At 46.2% G+C, this 27,100-nt stretch overlaps 1 long non-coding RNA gene across 1 annotated transcript; it reads right to left on the bottom strand.

The window, feature by feature from the left end:
* Positions 1-5,355: 5,355 nt before the first annotated feature.
* On the bottom strand, positions 5,356-26,453 carry LOC143956561 (uncharacterized). Its single transcript, XR_013269954.1, has 4 exons — positions 26,070-26,453; positions 21,521-21,899; positions 20,375-20,479; positions 5,356-5,688 (listed from the first exon to the last, which is right to left on the bottom strand). It is a non-coding gene; the product is annotated as an uncharacterized LOC143956561 (long non-coding RNA).
* Between the last annotated feature and the right edge of the window lie 647 nt (positions 26,454-27,100).

The following is a 27,100-nucleotide window of genomic DNA, read 5'->3' as shown; positions in this document are numbered from 1 at the left end:
GTGTAATGTCAAAATAGACACATGGAGCTGCGGCTCAGCTCGGGTGCAAGCAGCTTGCTATGGGGGCTCCCATCAGGAGGTAGGGGCCAGGAACAATGGAAGAGGGACCCGAAAAGAGGGGGATCAGGGCTGCTCTGTGCAAAACAGTTACACAGAACAGGTAAGTATAACATATTTGTTATTTTTAAAGAGAAAGAAAATTTGACTTTAGTATCACTTTAAAGCTTTGAGAATTGAAACCTGTTTTCTGCCTGACGTTACTTTAATTGATTGTCGGCAAACACGGTAGTAGCAACAGTCATTGTTTGCTGCAATGGGAAGGAAACCTTGACAGCGGTGACCTTTGTACACAACAAATATCTGTATGTGTGTGTGCAAACACCTCTTATCTCTTCCTTCTGTACTTTGGTATGTGCAGCATTTTCGGGGTTAATCATTCATTATAGTCACGCACACACCTAATGCCGTCTCTACCGCCGGAGAGAGTCAGAGCGTGGATAAAGAGGTGGTATGTTGCTGGGGGAGCCACCAAAACAAACACGAATCGCGCCTTTTCTGTGATATCACAGTGTGCATTCCGACACATTCCACAACTGGACGCTGAAGAACACCTAGAAACCCAGAGAGGCCTCGCTGTGCGGAGAAAACTGCGAAACGAGGAAAAAGAAATATGAATGAAAATGTCAACAAACGCCAAGCCCAAAAAAAAACAGAAAGGTCAATGACGCGTTCATTTAACCCTTTCACTGCCCAAGCAGTTATTTTTTTAAATTTTTCTCACACATGTTTAAAACATCATTTCTTGGCGTCAATGTGGCAGCATACACATGGTAGTATGTTGCCATGGATTGGCCCTAGAAAAGGAAAGTATTTGATAAAATTTTCAGTTTTTTCAGGCGCCAATCCATGGCAGCAATCATTTAATGCCGTGTACACACGACCGGACTTTCCGGCAGCCTAGGTCCGACGGTCTTCCCGACAGACTTTCGGCGGACTTCCGACGGACTTTCCAAACGAACGGACTTGGCCAAACACAATCACACCAAAGTCCGACGGATTTGAATGCGATGACGTACGATCGGACTAGAATAAGGAAGTTCATAGCCAGTAGCCAATAGCTGCCCTAGCGTTGGTTTTCGTCCGTCGGACTAGCATACAGACGACTGGATTTTTTGACCGGACTCGAGTCCGTCGGAAAGATTTGAAACATGTTCTAAATCTAAAGTCTGTCTGATTTTTCGACAGCAAAGGTCCGATGGAGCCCACACACGGTCTAATTGTCCGACGAATTCGCTCCGTCTGAGCTTTGCTGTCGAAAAGTCTGGCCGTGCGTACACGGCATTAGGCCTGAATTTTGGAAGCATTTTTCTTTGGATAGGATTTTTAAGGCCCCTTTCACGTTTGGATGAAAAACTCTGACTATTGTATTCCTATGAGTAAGCGGATGTTAGTGATCGTCCACTAACATTCAGCTTCGTTAACATCCATTTTTTGAAACAGAAGAAAGCCCTATTTTTCTTCCGTTTAAAAAACGTAAGCAGAACTAGATGGAGCAGGGAGGCTTTGAATCACCTTGTCCCCATGTTCATTTTTAGGACACTCAAATGTGATATATTAACAACAACAACTCTAAGAATATTAACATAAAGCATATTAGTGCCCATCATTGCCCATCAGTGTAGCTTATCAGTGCCCATCAGTGCAGCATCAGTCCCCATCAGTTCAGCCTCATCAGTGGCCATTAGTGCAGCCTATCAGTGCCCATCAGTGTTGCTTATCAGTGCCACCTCATCAAGCAGCCTATCAGTGCCCATCAGTACAGCCTATTAGTGCACATCAGTGCAGCATATAAGGGCTCATTAGTATAGAATATCAGTGCAGCCCTATCAGCGCAGCTTATCCGTGCCGCCTCATCAGTGGCCATCAGTACCGCCTCACCAGTGCCCATCATTGCAGCATATCAGTGCAGCCTCATCCGTGCAGCTTATCAGTGCCCATCATTGCCGCCTCATAGTGGCCATCAGTGCCGCCTCATCAGTGGCCATCAGTGCAGCATATCAGCACTGCCTTATCAGTGCAGGCCCATCTGTGGCCATCAGTGCCGCCTTATCAGCGCTCATCAGTGCCGTCTCGTCGGTGTCCATCCGTGCAGCCTCATTAGTACCCATCAATGCAGCGTATCAGTGCCCATCAGTGTAGCCTATCAGTGCTCATCAATGCAACCTATCAGTGAACATAAGTGCAGCCTCATCAGTGCCCATCAATGCAGCCTATCAGTACCCATGAGTGCATCCTCATCAGTGCCTATCAATGCAGCAGGGATCACAGGTGTCAGGGCTGGCTTAGCCCTTCCTTCTCTGGGCTGGTTGCTCAGCTGTTGGCTAATTGCCAGCTCTCATCTTTCTCCACAGTTACCAGCTGATCATGTTCATCTGACCTGCCTACTTAAAGCTGTCCAGCTCACTTCACCTCTGCCTTCGCCTTCGTCACATCACAAGAAACCATCTCCTGCGGTTCTGTTTAAAGACTGGCTTGCTGACATCCCTTCTGGCTCCTTATCCTGCTTGCTGTTGCTCTGCTTGGATCCCTGACTTCTGGCCTGGCTGATTACCCAATCTGGTTATTCAACTCTGGCCTGGCTGACTACCCGATCCGGTTACTGGACTCTGGCTATGCTTTGACTACGCTTACTCTATTTACCTTTTTATTTTTTTTAATAAACAAGTGTGATTTATTTGTACTTCTGTCTCGGTCTGATTCATGGTTTCTGACAGTAGGCGAAGGCCATGAATTCAGAAGATACAATCAATCCACTTGTTGGTAATATTTTTTCCAGATTGGATGAGCAAGATCACCATGTGGATCAGTTTGCCTTAGCGTTGCTCCTGAGTCGCACGGCTCACCTCGAATCCCCCACGTTGGCTGCTTCCATACAACCTGAGTCGCAGGCCATCCCTGTTGCTGCGCCAGTGTCTGTGCAGGCACCCGCCTCGAGTATTACCTCTATAAGAGGTATGTCTGGTTCCGCTCCGCTTCCCCAGCGATTTGGGGGTGATCCAGTTCAATGCAGAGGGTTTCTCAATCAGGTTGAGATATACATTGAGATGCTGCCCCAGGCGTTTCCCACGGACAGAAGCAAAGTAGGTTTCGTGATATCTTTGCTTTGAGAGAGCCTTGGCTTGGGCTAACCCTCTCTGGGAGACGCAAAAACCTGTTGTCTTGAGTTACCCCGAGTTTGTGGCCTCATTTAAAAGGGTATTTGACGTTCCCGCACGCTCCGCTTCTGCTGCCAAGTGCCTCATGTCCATCAAACAGAGTACGAGAACTGTTGCCGACTACGCCATTGAATTCCGTACTCTGGCAGCAAAGTTTGCTTGGAACAATGAGGCCCTCATGGCTGCTTTTCTCATGGGCTCTCGGATTCCATCAAGGATGAGATAGCAGCCCGAGATATACCCACTGAGCTGGAGAGCTTGATCTCGTTGCCATCTTCATTGACTCCAGACTCAGAGAAAGACTTTCTGTTAAGGAGCACTTGCGGAAGCCTCCTGTACATTTGCCTCCGAGCTTTGTAGTCCCACCCACGGCTCCCTCACCTACCATGCCTCCTGGTACCGAGCCAGTCAGTGAAGATGAACCCATGCACCTGGGATTCACGCGTCTCTCTGCGAATGAGAGAGCCTTTAGGAGGAGGGAGAGATTGTGTCTTTATTGTGGCCAGGCAGGTCACTTTTTGAAGTCTTGTCCCACCCGTCCAGGGAATGCCCGAACCTTGAGGTCTGAACAATCCTCCTAACAGTTTCCTGGCTGATCGCTTCTGTAAAAAAAGACTGCACCGCTTTTGCCAGAAATGATCAGCCAGGAAACTGTCGGCCCAGTCTGCCTCCCGCTCCACACTTGCCCACAATGAATTTCTAGGGCTGCCACAAATATTCAAGCTGCAACTTCTGCCCTCCCTCCCACTATGCCTATAGAAGCCTCTAGAAGCCAGGGGGAAGTAGCAGAACACTGCACTGCACTGTTGCTCAGGCCTCAGACTACTTTTGGGCTCTTCCTCCACCTTCTATACATACCTCACCAGGGATTGGCTTGAGTCCAAAAATATTTGGGCTGCCTGTTCTACTTTCCCTCCCACTATGCTTATAGAAGTGTCAGGTCACCTTGAGGCGAGGTGACAGATGCACACCGTAGGGATCAGGAGTGCACCGCAAGGTTGTGGACCCTATGGCTGACTGCTGCGGACGGGAGGAAGGTCCCACCAGCAGGTGTTCACCAGAGCCTCAAGTGGTGAGGATGGACTTGCAACTGGCTCCAGGTCGCAACCCCCAGGGTCCCCCAGCTCACACCCACAGTAGGCAACAGAAGGATTAGGTGAGGGACAAAGCCAAGGTCGGGGCCACAAGCAGACAGAAATAGTCAGGGACACGCCAAAAGGTCAGGATCACAGGCAAACAGGGATAGTCAAGACACGCCAAAGTCGGTAACGGAACAACAGAAGAGCACACGGCAGGTAACAGGAAGCCAAACACACAAAGGAATACACAATGGTTGATCAGCACTGATGGCCTGCAGTGCACAGGTTAATATAGGGCTCCCTGATAGGGCCTGGGGTGGAGCCACGCTTAGAGGAGAGGTTATAAAAACCACCAGGTGGAAGTGGCTGGCCTCTTAGTCTGAACACATGAGGGGAGGTAAGCAAACACAGGAAGATCACTGCATAACCATGACACACTTTAAAATATTACACATATAGGTAGAGGTCTGTACAAAAGACCAACAAGGAGAGCTGTTGAGGCAATGGGAGGCAATGGGACAGAGGGATTTGGTTTCAAAAGAGGGAATGTACTTCAAAAAGAGGTTGGGAACTAGACATTTACATATTGGATAAGTTGCAATTGCCCAGATCTGGAAAAAGAGAAACAATGTGTTTCACAAAAAGAGGAATCTGGATCCCAAAAGAGGGGAAACTGGGGGCCTGGAGCATGGTGCAGCACGAGTAATGTCCTAGTTCTTCGGCATCCATAGGGCTGGGAATTGCACAGTCATGTTCTGGAAGGTTACAACCATCCGGACACACAGGAGGTCTTATGACAAAGCTTGTTTTGGGAGACATTTCACAATACTAAGCGATTTTGGAACAGTGTTGCCATTGTGTCATTTTACTTTGTTTCACTTCGTAACAATGCTCTCATTCTTTCTCGGGACCGGCAGGCCCTGATGTCTGCAGGCACAGAAAGCCTTATGTGTTGGTATATTCACAATATCATGGGACAAGGATTTGGAGTATAAAATGAAAAACTAAAAACGTTAAGCAGTACATTCTGTCAGGAACCATGAAACAGACAGAGACATAAGTACAATCTAATCACACTTGTTTATTAATAAAAATAAAAAGGTAAATAGGAAAAAGCGTAGTCAAGCATAGCCAGAGTCCTGTAGGCAGATCAGGTAGTCAGCCAGTCCAAAGTTCATTAACCAGATCGGGTAATCAGCCAGGCAAGAAGTCAGGGATCCAGGGAGAGCAACTCCAAGTATGATGGAAGCCAGGAGGGATGTTAGCAAGCCAGTCTTGAAACAACAGCAGGAGATGGTTCCTAGTGATGTGACCAAATGTGAAGGCAAAGGAGAAATGAGCTGGAAGACTTTATATAGGCAGGCCAGACGAGCATCATCGGGAACAGCTGGTAACTGTGGAGAGAGAAGAGAGCTGGCAATTAGCAGACAGCTGAGTGGCCAGCCCAGAGGAAGAAGGGCTAAGCCCGCCCTGACACATTCTCAAGCTGGTCAAAAAAAAAAATCTAAGGTTTTTGTTGCATAAATTGCAAATAGATGTAAGCCACACTGCTGCATAAAGGCACCTCTGAAAATTGATGCTCCTAACGCAAAAATCTCTATGACATATTTGGGACATATTGCCGAGACCTGAATCACCTACTGGTGGCTCTGTGGTTCCCTGGGCAGAAATGTGTAGTTCCAGTGTCTATCAGTGGGTGGCTCCCAGCAGTTTCTAGTAGACATGTGCAGAGTAAAATATTTTGTTTCGGAATTTCGTTTTCGTCCGAAAAATTTATTTATTTAATTACTCCCGAAATTCGTTTTTATTTAGATTTTCGTTCAAAAATTGCATTCGTCCGAAAATCCACATGAATTACGGTCGAATCTGTCTTTGAAGGCTCATAGTGTCTGTCGAATGTATAAAGAAGATTCGACGGAGCTAGTATATAGCATACTTTGTGTGAACTTTAGAACCCTATTAAAGTCTATGGGACTCCAAGGTTCAAAATCTAAAGTGCTAATTTTAAAGGCTAATATGCAAGTTACTGTCCTAAAAAGTGTTTGGGGACCCGGGTCCTGCCCCAGGGGACATGTATCAATGCAAAAAAAAGTTTTAAAAACGGCCGTTTTTTCGGGAGCAGTGATTTTAATAATGATTAAAGTGAAACAATAAAAGTGTAATATTCCTTTAAATTTCGTACGGGGGGGGGAGGGGGGGTGTCTATAGTATGCCTGTGAAGGGGCGCATGTTTCTGGTGCTTAGAACTGTCCCTGCACAAAGTGTCATTTATGCAGGAAAAAAGTCATTTAAAATCACTCGCAGCTATTATGAATTGTCGGCTCCGTAATACAGAGAACAGTCATTGATAAAAAAAAAATTAATAAAAAAAAAGCGTTGGGGGTCCCCCAAATTCAATTACCAGGCCCTTCAGGTCTGGTATGGATATTAAGGGGAACCCTGCGTCAAATTAGAAAAAAATTGATGTGGGGTTCCCCCTAAATATCCATACCAGACCCTTCAGGTCTGGTATGGATATTAAGGGGAACCCCACGTCAAATTTTAAAAATTTTTTACGTGGGGTCCCCCTAAAAATCCATACCAGACCCTTTATCTGAGCACGCAACCTGGCAGGCCGCAGGAAAAGAGGGGGGGGCGAGAGAGTGGCCCCCCCCTCCTGAACCGTACCAGGCCACATGCCCTCAACATTGGGAGGATGCTTTGGGGGTCTGTGACCCTTCAAAGCACCTTGTCCCCATGTTGATGAGGACAAGGGCCTTATCCCCACAACCCTGGCCGGTGGTTGTGGGGGTCTGCGGGTGGGGGGCTTATCAGAATCTGGAAGCCCCCTTTAACAAGAGGACCCTCAGATTCCGCCCCCCCACCTGTTTTAAATGGTAAGGGGGTACAAAAGTACCCCTACCATTTCACAAAGAAAGTGTAAAAAATTGTTAAATAAGACAAACACACTTTTGAAAAATTCCTTTATTAAAAATAAAAAAAAGATTCCAGCGGTGGTAATCCACTCTTGCTATCCAGCGACGCTCTGGGGTCCAGCGATGGCTGATCTGATCCAGCGCAGCAAATCCATCCATCTTCTGTCTCCACGGAGGAGACACTGCGGGGATCCCGACGGCCTGACGTTTGTTATATGCCAGGGTTGTGGGGATGAGGCCCTTGTCCTCATCAACATGGGGACAAGGTGCTTTGAGGGGTCACAGACCCCCAAAGCATTCTCCCAATGTTGAAGGCATGTGGCCTGGTATGGTTCAGGAGGGAGGGGGGGCCGCTCTCTTGTCCCCCCCTCTTTTCCTGCGGCCTGCCAGGTTGTGTGCTCGGATAAAGGGTCTGGTATGGATTTTTAGGGGGACACCCACGTAAAAAAAAAATTAATTTGACGCGGGGTACCCCTTAATATCCATACCAGACCTGAAGGGCCTGGTAATTGAATTTGGGGGACCCCCACTCTTTTTTATTTATTTATTTATTTTATCAATGACTTTCAATGAGTGTTCTCTGTATTACGGAGCCGACAATTCATAATAGCTGCGAGTGATTTTAAAGGACTTTTTTTCCTGCATAAATGTGCAGCGACAGTTCTAAGCACCAGAAACATGCGCCCCTTCACAGGCATACTATAGACACCCCCCAGGTACGAAATTTAAAGGAACATTACACTTTTATTGTTTCACTTTAATCATTATTAAAATCACTGCTCCCGAAAAAACGGCCGTTTTTAAAACTTTATTTTGCATTGATACATGTCCCCTGGGGCAGGACCCGGGTCCCCAAACACTTTTTAGGACAGTAACTTGCAGAATCTTTTCTCTCTGTCAAATCTGTTTTCTCTGTCGAATATTTTCTCTATATAATCTTGGACTAATAGAGGTAAGGTTAGGCACATTCGACCACAGGTTCTATAGACACAGATTGTTATTGTCAGAGTCACGTCGAATCTCCTATTCTATATCGAACTGTTGTAACAACGAAAACGAAAATAAAGCATTTTTTTATGTCGGATCTTTCGTTTTTCGTATTCTGTGCTTTCGTTATCGTTTGTCAAAACGAAAACGAAAATACCTGAAATTTGGATGAAAATGCATTCGGACGAAAACGAATGCACATGTCTAGTTTCTAGTAATCAGGCTCCATACGATGTTGGCTGCTGGGAGAGTACTCAGCCTTGAGAGCACCAGAGGGTCATTTTAAAAGCCCATAGTCATTTATTTTATGATAGTAATATCAAAAGGAAGATAAAAGACAGCCAATGTGTTTCAGGGCAAACAATCCCCACGAAAGAAACTTGTGCAGCTCTGCAAGAGTCTGTTTACACATGTTCATTGTGATTATTAGTGTCCTTTTCTTGGCTAAATGTGCAGTTTTAGACTTTCCAAACAGAGTCCTATATGGAGTCTTGCTATTTTTTTTTATCAAGGCCCTGATAAAGGGGGGTTGCTTGCCCCTGAAACACGTTGGCTGCCTTTCACCTTACTATTTTGATATGGTTACCATTAATAAATGATTATGGACTCTTAAGCTGATCCTCTGACTCTCTCATTGTTGACTACATTTGGTTTACTCAATTTGGGAAATCATCACCTGTTTGGGGGCCTCCATTTTGTGGCAAAACTGCCAAGGTTAAAGCGGAGGTCCACCCTAAAATGGACCTCCGCTCATCGGAATCCCCCCCCCTCCGGCGCCACGATTGGCACCTTTCAGGGGGGAGGGGGGTGCAGTTACCTGCATAATCCAGGTAACTGCACCCACTTCCGGGATAGCTGTCTGCGGAAAGGGGCGTAGATTACGCCCCTTTCCGCAAGTGCCCGCCCCTTTGCGCAAGTGCCCCGCTGCCTGCTGAGAAACACACAGATTCCAGAGGCAGCGGGGACCGTCCTGATTGCGTCGCGCGGCTCGCGCATGCGCAGTAGGGAACCGGGAAATGAAGCCGAAAGGCTCCATTTCCTGATTCCCATACCCAAGATGGCGGCGGCAGCACCTGAGTGTCGATCTAGAGATCGGCTTCGGGTGCCGACATCGCGGGCGCGCTGGACAGGTAAGTGTCACTATTTTAAAAGTCAGCAGCTGCAGTATTTGTAGCTGCTGACTTTAAAAAAAAAAAAAAAAAAACGCAGAGTCCCGGCGGACTCCCGCTTTAAATCACAAAGCCCAACCAATACCTCCTGACTGACGGATATATGATTAAAGTCCAGCCTTTCTGTGTTTACAAGGGACATTCTGCTGGAGAGCTTGTTCTTTTTGGAAGACTTGCTGGCTGGATCACCAGATGAATATAGAAGAAAATAAAGCTTAAAAAATAAAACGAATGCAGCCGCCACATCTAAAAATCGGTCAGCTGCAATATAAGAAAATGTTTGCTTTTGAGTTAAATACCGCTTTAAAAATTCTAACTCATAGAGGAAAAAAGAAAACAATTTCTTTCACTTAGGTACATACTAACACCATGCAAAAGAAAAGGTTTTGGGACTTTTTTACCCACGTTTCTTACAAATGGGCGAATGGGCTGCTGTACCTGTGCAATGCGCAACATCCATTCCTAGATTGTCTTGCATTCTTTTCAATGAAAGTTGGCCGTTCTGTGAATAAAGTGCGGATTAACATCACAATCTCCCCTTCTCCAATCACATATAGCCTTGCATTCATTGCAAAAGAATGCAAAACATTTTCGGAATGGGCATTCGCATAGCTCCCAACTGTCCCTTATTTCGAGGGTCTGTCCCTGATTTGGAGCAATGTCCCTCTTTCCTCCTCATTTGACCCTCATTTTGGTCTGATCAATAGAGTTGTATATAAAATGCACTTTTTATCTTTCAAAAAGTGTTTCCCAGTGCTAAACTTTTCATCCAAATTCTACATTTCTGCATTTATAAATTTTAAAAGCCAATATAAAGGAATGGTAATGGTAAAAAAAAAAAAAGCACCTGAAAGTTGCGTGGCAAGGGTCTTGTCCTATGCCTACATACGTTTGTTAGTAGGTGTCCCTCATTCCCTTCTCAAAATGTTGGGAGGTATGCATTCGGTATGATCACTTACTGTTTTTTTTTTACTAAAGATGGAAAGTGCAAAATCAGGCTCACTTCTACAAAGAAACCAATCAGCTTCCAGGTTTTATTGCCAAAACTTAACTGAACAGGCTGAAGTTAGTTTTAGTAAATCTACCCCACTGTGTCCAGTCATAACTGAAACATAGTAAACTGTGTTTACTATGCTTCCATTTGTGAATGAACAGGAAGCAACTCAGCACAAAGCACTTCTCATTCATTCACTGTCCAGTGCAGCTGAGGCTGAGGCTGCACAAAAACAGGCAAGGGGATCTCTGTCCTCAATCCTTTTCTCTGTCTCAAAAGTGAGACATCAGGGGTCTGTTTCACCAAATCCCCCTAACAGGTCTCTTAAAAAATTGTAAAAATAAAACAAAACAAAACTATAATATTGTAAAAAGTAAAGAAAGAATAATACAAAAAAAAAATAATAAAAAAAAAGAAAACTACTGACACAGCCCATTACCCTACTGACTGACACCATCTATTGTCCTACTGACACTGTCTATGTTTTAATACATTTTAACCACTTCCTGTCCCCCCCCCCCCCCATAGGAGATTTGCTGCTACAGGGAGGCGATGCTGCGCAGGATCACATATATAGTAATACCTTGGATTATGAGCATAATTAGTTCCAGAAGCAGAACAAAGCACTCGTATATCAAAGCAAGTTTCCCCATAGGAATCAATGGAAACTCAGATAATCCGTTCCAGTGTCACTGCTAGTGTATGCAGTACCGCATGTGGCCAGAGGTTGGGGGGGGGCACCGGAGACACTCGGAAACACTCTGAGACGAGTGTCGCTGGTGCCCTGAACATAGTAATCAGTGCATTTTTATAGCACTGATCGTTGTATAAATGTCAATGGTCATAAAAAAAGTGTCAAAAGTCTCCGATCTGTCCACTGCAATGTTGCAGTCCTGCTAAAAATTGCAGACCAGCACCAGTAAAAAAATTAAATAATTATAAAAAATGCCATAAATCTATCCCCTATTATGTAGACGCCATAACTTTTGCGCAAACCAATCAATATATGCTTACTGCGATTTTTATTTTCCAAAGATTTGTAGAGGAATACATATATGCCTAAACCGATGAAGACATTTTTTTGGGGGGTCTTATTATAGCAAAAAGAAAAAAAATTTTTTTTGGGGGTTTCTAAACTGTGGCTCTTTTTTTTGGTGATCAAATACCACCTAAAGAAATCTCTATTTGTGAGGGGAAAAAAAAGGACGTCAATTTTGTTTAGGTACAACGAACGTCGCACGACCGCACAATTGTTAGTTAAAGCGACACTGTGGCGCATCGCCCAAAAATGGCCTGGTCATTAAGGGGGGGGGGGATCTTCAGGTCTGTAAGTGGTTAATAAAAATAAAGACTAAACTGAGTTTTTCCATCTTGTAAAAAGGTTTGTTTGTCACTAGAGGGCAGTCCTATCCGCTCAGCCAGTGAAGCGTTGCACTGATAGCTTAGCACAGCCCTGGGGTCTGTTAGTTTAGGGTTACAGGCTGGGGGGGGGGGGGGGGGGGCTGGGGATGCTCATGAATTATTTCCACCTTTGTTGACTACAGTATCATTCCTTTACCAAGCCCCAGACTGTAGTTGCAGCCTTGATCGGATACCGCATGCAAGGGTTTCCTTCAACACTTCCTGTCTGTGTTCATTGTAACTGAGATATGATTTTATCACCATAACCACAACATGCAACACTGTTCCGCTTCACGCATTTCCTTGTAAATCAGCTCACAGCCGGCGTGGATATTGTTATCCTCCAGCAGATCGGCTTCAATGAGGGCAACCCTAACTGTCGAACAGGTTTGACAGGGGTTAGGCCTACAGCATTCTTTCCGCATTCAATTCATGTATCAAGAAAGGTCTCCACCTCCGGGGGGTCATTCAAAGAACTCCATATTTATTTGAAAAAAGTTGGGAAAAAAAAGTGGAACTAAACCCATCGCTTTAACAGTTTCCCAAAACAGTTACATTCAAGGTATGTCCTGCGTAATAACTGTAAAGCCGCGTACACACGGGCGGACTGTCTGTCCAACTTAGTCCGCCGAAACACATTTCAGCGGACAGTCCGCTCGTGTGTGGGCTTCAGCTGACTTTTTCAGCGTGCAGTCTGGCGGACTAAGTATTTCGGAATTTCCGTAATATTGTCCGTCCAACTTTGGTTTCAGCGGACAATCCGCTCGTGAGTAGGCAAGTTGGACGGACTAAGTATGGCGCATGCTCAGAAAGGATTTACACGGCGGAAGGTTGCATTGCTGTGTATTGGACTTCCTATTTCTAGTCCCGTCGTACGTGCTGTACACGTCATCGCGCAAGCTTTCAGCGGACTGTTTGTGCATCGTGTGTGGTCAAGTCCATTCATTCGAAAGTAGGACGGACTGTCCGTCGGATTGTCTGACGAACTAAGTTGGCCATACAGTCCGTCCGTGTGTACGCGGCTTTACAGTTGCTTGTGCTCTGAAATGAACTGTCAAACAATCAAGTGGTGGCCTGTCATAACTAATCACATGTGCAGCGGTATGGAAACCGCAGATCAAGCAGAGGCTACGATGACAACTTCCTTGGCTGTAAAGGTTAGGAAGGTTTAGTTCCGCTTGTTCAGATTTGTTCAACTTGTTCAGATGCGTGCTATAGCCAAATGACGGCTACAGCGTGGATCTGCTTTGCCGGGAGGCCGTCAATAGACGTCCTCCCCTTTGCAAGCTGGCCACGCCCCCCGAAGAGCGTGCACGGCGCACACTGTGATCACCCGAGTCTCATTGACACACAGATCACAGATCAGAATAAGGGGTCCATCCCAGCCCCTTACCACATGATCAGCTGTCAGCTAATGACAGCTGATCACGTGATATAAACAGAAGATCAGTCATTTTTATTTTTTTCTTCTCACGCTGACAGCGCAAGGAGAAAAAAAAGCAGATCACCGGCTTCTGTTGAGGGGACATCGAAGAGGAGGAAGAGGCAAAGCCGCCTCATATTTGCCCACCAGTACTGCCTGCCAGTGCCACGAATCAGTGCCCACAGTGCCCACCAATCAGTGCCCACCAGTACATAAGTGCCAGCAATCAGTGCCACCTATCAATGCCCATGTGTGCCACCTATCAATGCCCAACAGTGGTGCCAATCAGTGCCTCATCAGTACCACCTAGCAGTGCTGCCTATCAGTGTCACCTACCAGTGGCGATCCATGTCTATCACTGCCACCCATCAGTGCCAGCTATCAGTGCCACCTATGAGTGCCTTTTAGTGGCTTTCAGTGCCTACCAATGCCCTTCAGTGCCGCCCATCAGTGCCACCCATCAGTGCCACCTCATAGTGCCCACCAATGCCACCTATCCATGCCCACCAGTGCCACCTCATCGGTGCCCATCAATGCAGCCTATCAGTGCCCATCAGTGCAGCCTATCAGTGCCCATCAGTGTAGCCTTATCAGCGTACATCAATAAAGGAGAAAAATGACCTGTTTGCAAAATTCATTAACAAAATATAAAACGATTTTGTATTTTTTTTTTAAATGGTCTTTTTTAATTTGTTTAACAAAAAATAAAAAACCCAGAAGGTGATTAAATACCACCAAAAGAAAGTTATATTTGTGGGAAAAAAATGCTAAAAATACCATTTGGGTACAGTGTTGTATGATCGCGCAATTGTCATTCAAAGAGTGAGAGCGCTAAAAGCTGAAAATTGGTCTGGGCAGGAGGGGGGTTTAGGTGCCCAGTAAGCAAGTGGTTAACTAAATCAGGAATTCTTCATTAGCGCAAACCTGTCTTATCCATGCTTAGCTGGAACAGGAAGTGAAAGGAAATATCTCCTATTTGCCAGCACCAATCACTTTTAAGGTGATTCTTTAAAGTTTTTAAAATATCTGAAGCAAAGGCACTTGATACCGTACTTACACTTTCAATGCATACAGGGTTACCAGTACCTTCAGGATTTCCTGGTTTTCCAGGGAACTTGTTGCTGTGCTTGTAAGCGTGCATCAGTGTGTATTGACAGAGCTTTGTGTGTTCTCTTACCAGAAGAGTATTTAAGCTCCAGCCTTTAAAGTTGCAGGTGCTGTGGCGTATCCCCAGCTATAGAAATTGCTGTAATATTCAATCTGCCATCATATGTTGCAGATCCAGATTGTTTGACCTGACTGCTGTCTTGCGTGTCCCCTGCTGTGACCTCTGCCTGAACCTGCTACTCTGTTGCTTGCCGCCTGCCTTGACCTCTGTATGGAACCGACCATGCTTTAGTCTGCTGGCTGCCTCGACCTCTGCCCTGACTTGACTACTCTCTTGCCTGTTGCCCGTCTCAACCTCTGCCTGGCCTAACTGCTCTCTTGCCTGCCACCTGCCTCAGCCTTCTTCCTGGATTTGACTACTCTTTTGCTTGCTGCCTGTCTTGACCTCTGTATGCATCTGACTATTTTCTTGCCTGCTGTCTGCCTGGACCTGACTACTCTCTTGCCTGCTGCCTGTCTCAACCTCTACCTGACCTGACTGCTGTCTTGCCTGCCACCTGCTGTGACCTCTGCCGGAACCTACTAATCTGTGGCTTGCCACCTGGCTTGACCTCTGTATGGACCTGATAATGCTTTAGCCTGCTGGCTGCTTCGACCTCTGCCTGGACCTGGCTACTCTCTTGCCTGCTGCCCATCTCAACCTCTGCCTAGCCTAACTGCCCTCTTGCCTGCCACCTGCCTCGACCTCTGCCTGGACCTGACTACTTTTTTGTTTGCTGCCTGTCTTGACCTCTGTATGCATCTGACTATTTTCTTGCCTGCTGTCTGCCTGGGCCTGACTACTCTCTTGCCTGCTGCCTGTCTCAACCTCTGGATGACCTGACTGCTCTCTTGCCTGCCAACTGTCTCAACCTCTGCCTGACCTGACTACTCTCTGGCCTGCTGTCTGCCTCAACCTCTGCATAGACCTGACTACTCTTACCTTACCAGGGTTAAAATTCCTCCTAGGCACACCAAGCACTTCAACCATGTTGTGGATGGCTCAAATGAAGTAATGAACTGTATGTGGCTGTAGCTATATGTGCTACTTGCAGGGCAGGTTGCTCCAGTTCCCAAAATAAATGCGCTTATGATTTTGATCGGTAGATGGACCATTGGAGCACTATTGTTAAATATAGCCCTGTGTAGTTGTTTTTGCTCCTTGCACCCCAAGAATGCCACATTATATTGGGTACTTAGCAACTTCTATAACCACTTTACCACATGATTACAAACATTTGGAAAGCATAGTGATGGTGATATTTGACGCCCACCTGGAAGTTTATCTGTCTTCATCTGCGTATGTCTTTATGCTGACAAGATAGTGAGACCTGACTTTGTCCTGACGAAGCAAAACAGTGAAACGGGTTGACACACAGGGCTCACTACGTCTACATGGTGCAATTTTCCATTTTGCGCCGTGTTTTTCATATTTACAACTTATTCTGCACAATTCTAATGCTTATTGTGTCCTGCTCTATTTGTACAATTGTATTTTGTATAAATAAAGAATATTTTTATAACTACATTATTGTCCAATGTGCCTCTAAAGTCCAACCTAGAGCTCTTTTGCCCCCCCCCCCTTTTTTTTTGTTTCTATATCCATAGTTTACAGATGTGGCCATAGGAGTGTTTTTGCTCTAGTTATTAATGACCTGACCACTCTCTCTTGCTTGCTACCTGTCCTGACCTCTGTATGCATCTGTCTACTCTCTGGGTTGCTGCCTGCCTGGACCAGACTACTTTCTTGCCTACCTTGACCTCGGCCTAAACCTGACTACTCTCTGTTCTGCTGTCTGCCTTGACTTCTGCCTGAACTTGACTACTTTTCTGACTGTCTCAACCTCTGTCTGACCTGACTACTTTCTTGACTACCACTTGCCTTGACCTTTGCTGGACCTGACTATGCTCTTGTTTGCCTGGACATCACTTTTCTGCTTGCCCCAAACTCTGACTACTTTCTTGTCTACAACCTGCCTTGACCTCTGCCTGGACCTCACAACTCTCTTGTCTGCCGCTTGTAAACAACCTCCACACTGTACCCCTTTTGTCCAGCAAACCCTTGGTAGGGCAATCCTGATGGCTACGACTGGTGCCAGTTTGCAGCAAATAAAATGAGGGATTGTTAGGGTTTCTGACCTACCACCTCCTAGATGCTACACCTCGAATGCAATGAAAAGCGTTAACCCTGCCACCGATCTTCGCTGTCTTCATGAGCTTCAACATTCCATCACTTCATGGGATTTCGAATTCCTGGTCCCCTTCTGATCATTGTGGTTCCTGCCTGTGGCCTCTACATCACTACAGGACATGGCAGCGACATAACAGACAGAAGAAAGAACCATAGCACCTAGCAGGAGGACCAGGAATACGACACCCAGAAGTGTGTCAGATGTTGAGGATCCAAAATATAAAACATACAACAGGAGCCCCTCAGTAGCAGCCCACCTGACTCCTGGGACAAGACCTCCTGTCTCCTGGTTGGGCACACCTGGTCCCTGACTGAGACCTCCTGTATACTGACTCCTGGCTGGGGTGCCTCTGACCCCTGGTGGAGACCTCCTGTGTCCTGAGTCCTGGCTGGGGCACCTCTGAGCCCTAGCTGAGACCTTCTGTCTACCAACTCTTGGCTGGAGTAACTCTAACCCCTGACAGAGACCACCTGTCTCCTAACCTCTAGCAGAGACCTCCTGGCTGGGGCACCTCTGACCCTGGCTGAGACATCCTGTGTCTCGACTCCTGGCTGGGGCACCTCTGACCCCTGGTGGAGACCTCCTGTCTTCTGAACCTCCACACTGTACCCCTTTTGTCCAGCAAACCCTTGGTAGGGCAATCCTGATGGCTACGACTGGTGCCAGTTTGCAGCAAATAAAATGAGGGATTGTTAGGGTTTCTGACCTACCACCTCCTAGATGCTACACCTCGAATGCAATGAAAAGCGTTAACTCTGCCACCGATCTTCGCTGTCTTCATGAGCTTCAACATTCTATCACTTCATGGGATTTCGAATGCCTGGTCCCCTTCTGATCATTGTGGTTCCTGCCTGTGGCCTCTACATCACTACAGGACATGGCAGCGACATAACAGACAGAAGAAAGAACCATAGCACCTAGCAGGAGGACCAGGAATACGACACCCAGAAGTGTGTCAGATGTTGAGGATCCAAAATATAAAACATACAACAGGAGCCCCTCAGTAGCAGCCCACCTGACTCCTGGGACAAGACCTCCTGTCTCCTGGTTGGGCACACCTGGTCCCTGACTGAGACCTCCTGTATACTGACTCCTGGCTGGGGTGCCTCTGACCCCTGGTGGAGACCTCCTGTGTCCTGAGTCCTGGCTGGGGCACCTCTGAGCCCTAGCTGAGACCTTCTGTCTACCAACTCTTGGCTGGAGTAACTCTAACCCCTGACAGAGACCACCTGTCTCCTAACCTCTAGCAGAGACCTCCTGGCTGGGGCACCTCTGACCCTGGCTGAGACATCCTGTGTCTCGACTCCTGGCTGGGGCACCTCTGACCCCTGGTGGAGACCTCCTGTCTTCTGACCCCTGGTGGAGACCTCCTGTCTCATGGCTCCTGACTGGGACACCTCTGACCCCTGGCGGAGACCTCCTCTCTCTTTACTCCTGGCTGGGGCACCTCTTACCCCTAGCTGAGACCTCCTGTCTCCCAACTCCTGGCTGGGGCACCTCTGACCTCTGGCAGAGACTTCCTTTCTCCTAACCTCTGGCGGAAACCTCCTGTCTCCCAACTCCTGGCTGGGGCACTTCTAACCCCTGGCGGAGACCTCCTGTCTTCTGACCCCTGGTGGAGAACTCCTGTCTCCTGACTGCTGGCTGGGGCACCTCTGACCCCTGGCTGAGACCTCTTGTGTCCTGACTCCTGGCTGGTGGCACCTCTGACCCTTTGCAGAGACCTCCTGTCTCCTGACTCGTGGCTGGGGCACCTCTGACCCCTGGTGGAGACCCCTTGTCCCCAATATGAGAGCCCTGAGCTGTCCTCAAGCCTTTATTATATAGACTGTGTTCACCTGGACACACACCCTGCTGGTCTTTAAAGAGGAAGTAAATCCTGATGGGTTTACTTCCTCTTTCATTCCCTGCAAAGGTAAAGCATAATGGACTACTATGCATCATAGTAGTCACTTACCTGACACAGGAGCCAGCGAAGTCACCGTTGTCCCCTGTAGTCTGGCGCATCCATCTTCTTGGTGGGTCTCGCTGCTCCGCCGCTGTCATTCGGCGAAGCCACGATGATGTCACTCCTGCGCATGTGCACGGGAGCCGCCGCTCAATGCATATCGCCGTTGACCACTGCACACTCAGTGCGCGCCCATGTCTACGGCGCATGCGCCGTAGAAACCGGTGCCTGTCTTTCGGCAAATATCTCCTAAACCGTGTAGGTTTAGGAGTTATTTCTTGGACCTACAGGTAAGCCTTAATCTAGGCTTACCTGTAGGTCAAAGTGTGTTGTAAGCATTTACAACTACTTTAACGAGAGCCAGACACTGGGTTGCAAACTTCTTCCCACCCAAAGAACTTTGAAGTCTCCAGGCTCCAGACCCTGATCCGGATGTTACAAAATTCAGAGAAAGATCAAAAAACGACCTTTCTCTGCTCAGAACATACATTCTGGAGTCCCGTACTCTGCCTATGTACGAACCCTATGTGCTTTACCCCAACATTTTTACAGTGGCAGGGCCTCACACTTATCACGTAAGCAACCTCTCCAGAGTAAGTTGGGTCATTGAATGACTTTGGTTTCTTCGTCCTTTCAAATTAATAAGTGTTAAGGTCCCTGCTCCTAAGTGGCGTAACTAGAACCTTCAGGGCCCCGATGCAAGAAACCACGAAGGGCCCCCCTGAACCCCAGCCAGGGCCCTTCCCTCCGAGTCCGGCGGTGGAACTCCAGGGCGTGGTCACAGGTATGACCTTTGTGAGCCCTGTAGTTCCACCACTGGCATCAGTAGTTTTTTTTTTTATTATTTTATTTTTTTAGGTGCCCCATTGGGGGACTGTCCCTAGGCAGGATGGGGCCCCCATCCCCAGAAGAGATGAGGTCCTTTTCTCCAGGGCAGATGAAGTTACTGCCCCCATGTGAGAAGGGGGACTCGGGGGGGGGGACTCTGGCTGGGAAAAACAGACATCGGACTGAGCGGCAATGCATGGAGCAGGAGAGGGGTACTCTGAGGAGCCGGCCGAGGACACAGGTCATGCGAGGAATGCACAACTAAAGAGCAGCCAGTGCGATAGTCGAGCATGGAGCTCTGCTAGTCACCCTCCACCTCCAGCCACCCATATACATGGTGCACTGGTACCCCTAGCTGCCTATGCTGCTGCCGGCCATATGTAGGGGGTCTGCATGGGCCCCCTGCATCACAGGGCCCGGTTGCGGTCGCAACTGCTGCACCCCCTATAGTTACGCCCCTGCTGCTCCTCAAGGAGATATCTCTTTAGATACTAAAGACCCTCCAGCCAGTGGAGCTCATGAAGACAGCAGAGGTTGACCACATAGGCAGCGGGGGGGGGGGGGGTGATTATTTCTCTTTTTGATGCCCTTATTTTGGATATTTAGAAAAAATGACAGCATAGCTTTTAACATTCCTTATTGATTTTTATCAATGATTTACTATTGATCCCTTTGGCGGTGCTTGATCTCACTCGCTTGTTCCAACATGCTTTCACCGTACTGAGGAATGTAGGCTAAATCCTTATTAGTATACACCAGAATTTTTCTTCCCACCTGCCACAGATTTACGTTACAGCTAATGTGAATCTAGATGGTGATTATCCCATAAAGCTTGAAAATGTTAACGAAAGCTGAAGATTCCAATTTTTTTTGAATAACAGCTTTTGGTTCTAAATCTTTTATTTTATTTTTTTTAAGAAACCATGTTGCCAAACCATTTATTTCAACAAACAAATAACACAGATCAGTCAAGCTGCAGCCTCTCACCTTGCGACCTGCTACAAAGTTACAATGTACAGTCTGATCACTGGAGGTGGAGAGTGAAAGAATAGAGAGTATAGAAATGCCACCTCCTACCTGCAGCAGACTGATGACATAATCTCAGTCTAGGCAAAGTCACTGGGAGCTCAAAGATGGCTTCATAAAGTAGAATTCTAAATGTAACAAGAGAAAATCAATAGCCTGTAGAAAGACAAAATAACATAAAACACATTATAAAAAAGACAAGGCAAAAATATCAATGGGACTTTGGAGGCACATCATGTCTACATAAAATAGTCTTTTATTAGAAACATTTTTAAAATACTATATATTGTTTCCATACAGTATACATAGGTTTGTTTTATTTCAAATAATATCATTAAAATCAATTGCTATTCACGATAGTACATTAAAATCACAAGATGTCCCTTTCCAATAGGCCGACGTGTTTCATGGACATTATCCACTTTCTCAGGAGCCAACAATGTGTAGTACTGTGTATCAGTGGCGTCACTAGGAGGTGGCTTTTGGGGCTATAGCCCCGAAACTGGGGCCCATAGCCAGAGTCTCTGCAGGGGTCCCCAAGGGGATGGGAGGCTCTCGGGGGACCATGATGTAAGTGGGGGGCTCTCTGGGGACCCTGATTTTAAGGGGGAGGATCTCTGGGGACCTGATGCAAGGGGGAGGCTCTCTGGTGACCCTGATGCAAGGGGGGGAGCTCTCTGGGGTCTCTGATGCAAGGGGGAGGCTCTCTGGGGACTCTGATGTAAGGAGGAAGCTCTCTGGGGACCCTGATGTAAGGGGGGGCTCTCTGGGGACCCTGATGTAAGGAGGGCTCTCTGGGGACCCTGATGTAAGTGGGGGGCTCTCTGGGGATATATACACACAGGTATATTACTGTATATACATGTGTAAGCCCGCCCAAGTGCATGACTTTCTTTACTACGCTGCTATGGGCTCTAGCCCCAGATCTTTTGTAGACCTAGCAATGCCTCTGCTGTGTATACTTAAGACAATGGGGAGCTTATGCCACATAACACAATGAATAATAAATAATACATTTATTAATTTGCAGTCCCACAGTTGAAGTCATGATAATATTAATCTGAATGATAATAATAGATGGTAAAAAACTTGATGATAAAAACAGGACTTCTTAACGTGTATATAAAGTACTCCTCCAACAAAAATATTATATGATTCATGCCACTACTTCCATCACCGAGTGCAATGCCCGCTTACCTTAGGAAGTGAACCCCTTAGGTCAAATGGAGCTCTCAAACAATGAGTTCAAAGATGGTCAAGCCTGGAGTGTGCCGCTATTAGCATATAGGCATTCCCAATGTCCTTCCATGACTCAGGAGAAAAGGAAAAAAACCTTCATTGCACAACAATGTAAATGTATTGTGGGTTAAAAGAATGCACCAACCTCCCACTCACATGGTAAAAAGTCTTGTATATTGCATGGAATATTATAAGGCAAATCAGGGAGAGGCACAGCTCTCCTCCTCACCGCTACAATCGGGTGGTTGAGATGTGACGTCACTGACTACTCCCAAAGCGTTGCGTCACAGATCACGGGACTTCTTCAAGGGATGTGTAGTACTAATTGAAAAACAATCTGAAAAGAAAAAAAGATAATAATTATAATACATGTATACAAAGTACAGCATTCCAATGTGTTACCATTGGGATGTTATCCCAAGTAGGTAAAATGGAGAAGGAAGCAAAGTCTACACAGGGGGAACAAAGTCAAACTCAATAGTCCCTTGTATGCATCAAAATGGGGCAACTATATACCAATTCTAACTAAATAGATACAAATGCAATTGCATTATACAGACCTAATGTGTTTTTTTTTGTTTATGAACTGCCACAGCTGTATCAATTTTTTCATATAAGGTTCTAGCAGAGAGCTTATCTTTAATAGAAAAGAGAACAAAAAACAAATGTATCTCAAAATGAAATACAAATAAAATCCAAGCCTATAACATAAATGACCTCATATATTTACCTTGGACCTGTAACTCAAGTGGGATCCAAGTGGGGGGGGGGGGGGGTTATGAGGGGTCCCCACCCCACAACAGCTAGACCCCATAGGATATCCTTCAGCTCTCAAAGTTAAACCAATATATTTATCAAATCCTGCATATTGGGAGTACAACTGGGGGGATCCATAGTGGAGAAGGATCTGGGGGTTTTGGTAGATCATAAGCTCAATAATAACATGCAATGCCAAGTGAGAAAAGTCCTTTCTTGTATTAGGAGAGGTATGGACTCCAGAGAGAGAGATATCATTTTGCCCCTGTAAAAATCATTAGTAAGACCTCATCTGGAATATGCAGTTCAGTTTTGGGCACCAGTTCTCAAAAAGGATATCGGGGAACTGGAGAAAGTGCAGAGAAGGGCAACCAAACTGATAAGAGGCATGGAGGAGCTCAGCTATAATGAAAGATTAGAGGAACTGAATTTATTCACTCTTGAGAAGAGGAGATTAAGGGGGGATATGATCAACATGTACAAATATATAAGGGGTCCATATAGGGAACTTGGTGTTGAGTTATTCACTCATGCTTGTGGCTGTCAGAGTCTTGCTATGCCTCATGGGACTTGTAGTTCTGCAACAGCTGGAGGTCCACTAATTGCATATCCCTGGTCTAGAGGAAAAGAGATTTCATCTCCAAATACGGAAAGGTTTCTTCACAGTAAGAGCTGTGAAAATGTGGAATAGACTCCCTGCAGAGGTGGTTCTGGCCAGCTCAGTAGATTGCTTTAAGAAAGGCCTGGATTGTTTCCTAAGTGTACAGAATATAACTGGGTACTGACATTTATAGGTAAAGTTGATCCGGGGAAAATCCGATTGCCTTTCGGGGGATCAGGAAGGAATTTTTTCCCCTGCATTAGCAAATTGGATCATGCTCTGCTGAGGTTTTTTCACCTTCCTCTGGATCAACTGTGGGTATAGAATTGGGTATATCGGATTGTATGATATTATTGTTTTTTGTTTTTTTTTTGTGGTTGAACTGAATGGACTTGTGTCTTTTTTCAACCTGACTAACTATGTAACTATATAATCTTCCTGCAACAGCAAAAAGTACCAATATATAAAAAAACAACATACAAGGGGTAATTTATTTAGCCAGACACCTACCCTTCTTAGAGATGTAAGATCCTTGTCTTTTTAAAATTGTTATATAGGGATGAGGCACTAAACTTCTGTTTTTACAGATTCTATAAAACAAGTTTTGTTGCACTATTCACCTTCAATCTAGACATTTCCCCTGCAGTACATTTTATTTATACTGCAGTTCATCTCTCTATCACCCTGCTTTCTACTCCTATCAGAATGCTTCTTGTCAACACATGAACTGATTGGCTCCTTGTGCTGCTTCTTCCCTGCTTTACAGAGACTGCTAGAGGTTGATACCAGGTCATATTTAGGTACTTACACTATTTAAAAAATACAATTAATATATTTTAATATAACAGAGCTGCATTTATTTGTTTTATTTTAAATATGTCAAGAGTTTGTCTTTAAATCTACAGGCCGTTACTGACAACTCAGCACCCACGGAGGTAAGTAGAGCGAGGAGGTTGTACAATGTTAGTTCATCTTTTCATTTTTTTCTGAAAAGGTGAACTAACACTTTAAACACTTTAAACATATTGCTCAATAGCTACAAAGAATATAAATTCATTTGTGTGCAGCAATTGCATTTGCAAACCCAGATATTACTGTGTAAAAAAAAATAGTGACATCATCACTCTGCTGTACATAGCCTGTGCTTAGAGCAGAGCTGTGGGAGGGGGCCAGTAGGCTCCACCCACTACAGGAAACTACAGGAGAGGGCGGGGCCAAGAACAGTCTTCCTGCACAAAGAAAGAGAGCAGAGTTGTGGGAGGAGCCCATTCAGCTCCACCCACTAGCAAAAACTACAGGAGGGGTGAAGAGACCAGTTACCCTGCACAAGGAGAGAGCGAAGTGCTGTGGGAGGAGCCCATGGCTCCACCCACTAGAAAAAAAACTACAGGAGGGGGCAGAGACAATATTTACTTATCCTGGAGCTCAGCTTTAATGTCATTGTTCTTCATTATCGCGTTATCGAATGTAAGAGCACTGATTGAAAAGTCAGTCCCAGATTGTAGAACAGGTCAGAGACACAGAGAAGAATCCCCAATAAATTGTGGTGCTTCGTGACATGGCTGGTCTGATTGGACATTGGAGTATTTTGTGAAGGAAAGGGGGGTGTATTCTGTGAAGGGAAGAGGAGGTGTATTTTGTGAAGGGGGGTGTATTTTGTGAAGGGAAGGGAAGGGAGGTGTATTTTGTGAAGAGAAGGGGGTGTATTTTGTGAAGGGAAGGGAAGGCGGGTGTATTTTGTGAAGGGAAGGGGGGTGTATTTTGTGAAGGGAAGGGGGTGTATTTTGTGAAGGGAAGGGGGGATGTATTTTGTGAAGGGAAGGGGGTGTATTTTGTGAAGGGAAGGCAAGGGGGGTGTATTTTGTGAAGGGAAGGGGGTGTATTTTGTGAAGGGAGGGGGGTGTATTTTGTGAAGGGAAGGGGGTGTATTTTGTGAAGGGAAGAGGGGTGTATTTTGTGAAGGGGGGTGTATTTTGTGAAGAGAAGGGGGTGTATTTTGTGAAGAAAGGGGGGTGTATTTTGTGAAGGGAAGGGAGTGTATTTTTTGAAGGGAGGGGGTGGATTTTGTGAAGGGAAGGGGGTGTATTTTGTGAATGGAAGGGGGGTGTATTTTGTGAAGGGAAGGGGGGTGTATTTTGTGAAGGGAATGGGGTGTATTTTGTGAAGGGAGGGGGGTGTATTTTGTGAAGGGAAGAGGGGTGTATTTTGTGAAGGGGGGTGTATTTTGTGAAGAAAGGGGGGTGTATTTTGTGAAGGGAGGGGGTGTATTTTGTGAAGGGAAGGGAGTGTATTTTTTGAAGGGAGGGGTGGATTTTGTGAAGGGAAGGGGTGCATTTTTTGAAGGGAGGGGGTGGATTTTGTGAAGGGAAGGGGGTGGATTTTGTGAAGGGAAGGGGGTGTATTTTGTGAATGGAAGGGGGGTGTATTTTTTGAAGGGGGGGTGTATTTTGTGAAGGGAAGGGGGTGTATTTTGTGAAGGGAAGGGGTGTATTTTTTGAAGGGAGGGGGTGGATTTTGTGAAGGGAAGGGGGGTGTATTTTGTGAAGGGAATGGGGTGTATTTTTTGAAGGGAGGGGGTGGATTTTGTGAAGGGAAGGGGGGTGGATTTTGTGAAGGGAAGGGGGTGTATTTTGTGAAGGGAGGGGTGGATTTTGTGAAGGGAAGGGGGTGGATTTTGTGAATGGAAGGGGGTGTATTTTGTGAAGGGAAGGGGTGTATTTTGTGAAGGGAAGGGGGGTGTATTTTGTGAAGGGAAGGGGTGTATTTTTTGAAGGGAAGGGGGTGGATTTTGTGAATGGAAGGGGTGTATTTTTTGAAGGGAAGGGGGTGGATTTTGTGAATGGAAGGGGTGTATTTTGTGAAGGGAGGGGTGGATTTTGTGAAGGGAGGGGTGAATTTTGTGAAGGGAAGGGGGTGTATTTTGTGAATGGAAGGGGGTGGATTTTGTGAAGGGAAGGGGGGTGTATTTTGTGACGGGAAGGGGTGTATTTTTTGAAGGGAAGGGGGTGGATTTTGTGAAGGGAAGGGGGTGGATTTTGTGAATGGAAGGGGGTGTATTTTGTGAAGAGAGGAGGGGTATATTTTGATACTGCAGTGCAGAAGAACAGAGACATCAGGCCAGTGATGACAGGGCCTCTTCATGGGGCTCACATTTCAAGTGACAGAACAGGTTTTTCCGCATGCGTTGCTGTCATTATAACAAAGGAAAGCACTCCGGGCTCTGGCGCTCTCCCAGCTCGTTATCTCACGCCTGTCTGTCATCGTCCTCCATGGCTGTACGTTGCTCAATATCATGTCTGCTCCACACAGAGCTTCCGATTCCCATGGTAATGACCTCCGCGGGTGTTTTCACGTCTGCGATTTTGCTGCATCCGCTAAGCAGGAGAATGAAAGTGTATGTAAAGGATAGGAGTTTTTTTTAATCTTATGTTGCTCATCTTGTGCTGCTCATGATCTGGTTCCAACTATGTGACCCGTGTCTTCTGCTGCGATACAATTCCCCGTCTATATTAAGGCCACACTTCCTGTCACTTGGTGGCACGTGTCCCTTTAACATAGCATGGTTGTCAAGAAAAAATTTGCATGCTGACGCACACCTCTCTGCCGTGACACCTGGATTTGCGCAGCGCCATGTGATCACACTGTCCCACCTACAGATCAAGCATGCGCAGTTACGTCGATGCACAATGGTCACTGGAAGTTGTAGTGTTTTTTTCAGCAGAGTCATGCCATAGAAAATTAAAGTGGAACTAAACCCTATCATCCTTTTCAGCCAAGGAAGCTGCCATCTTGGCCTCTGATTCACATGCAACTGCCATGGGGCTGCACATGTAGTTAGGACACCAGACATTTGATGGTTTGACAGTTTGATTGAGAGAACAAGCAAATATGACAGTTAGCATTCCCGGCATGCTGGTAATGTAACTGCTTTGTTAAACTGTTCAATTGATGGTTTTAGTTCCGCTTTAAAGAGGAAGAAAACCCTAGTGGGTTTTTCTTCCTGTCTTGTTCCCTGCAAAGTAAAGGCATAATGTGCATCGCATACTAGCACATTATGTGACACTTACCTGCAAACGAAGTCCCCGCTGCAGGCCGCATTCATCTTCACCCTTCTTCCTTCCGGGGCCGTGGACTCCAGCTCTGTGACTGGCCAGGGGGCCGCATGACGTCACTTCTGCAGC

The sequence above is a fragment of the Lithobates pipiens genome, unplaced genomic scaffold, assembly GCF_037356315.1.
Source record: "Lithobates pipiens isolate NorthernLeopardFrog02 unplaced genomic scaffold, aLitPip1_a1.2 Scaffold_37, whole genome shotgun sequence".
NCBI lineage: Eukaryota > Metazoa > Chordata > Amphibia > Anura > Ranidae > Lithobates > Lithobates pipiens.
The sequence above is the reverse complement of the archived record's forward strand: the minus strand, read 5'-3'. Positions and strand labels throughout refer to the sequence as shown.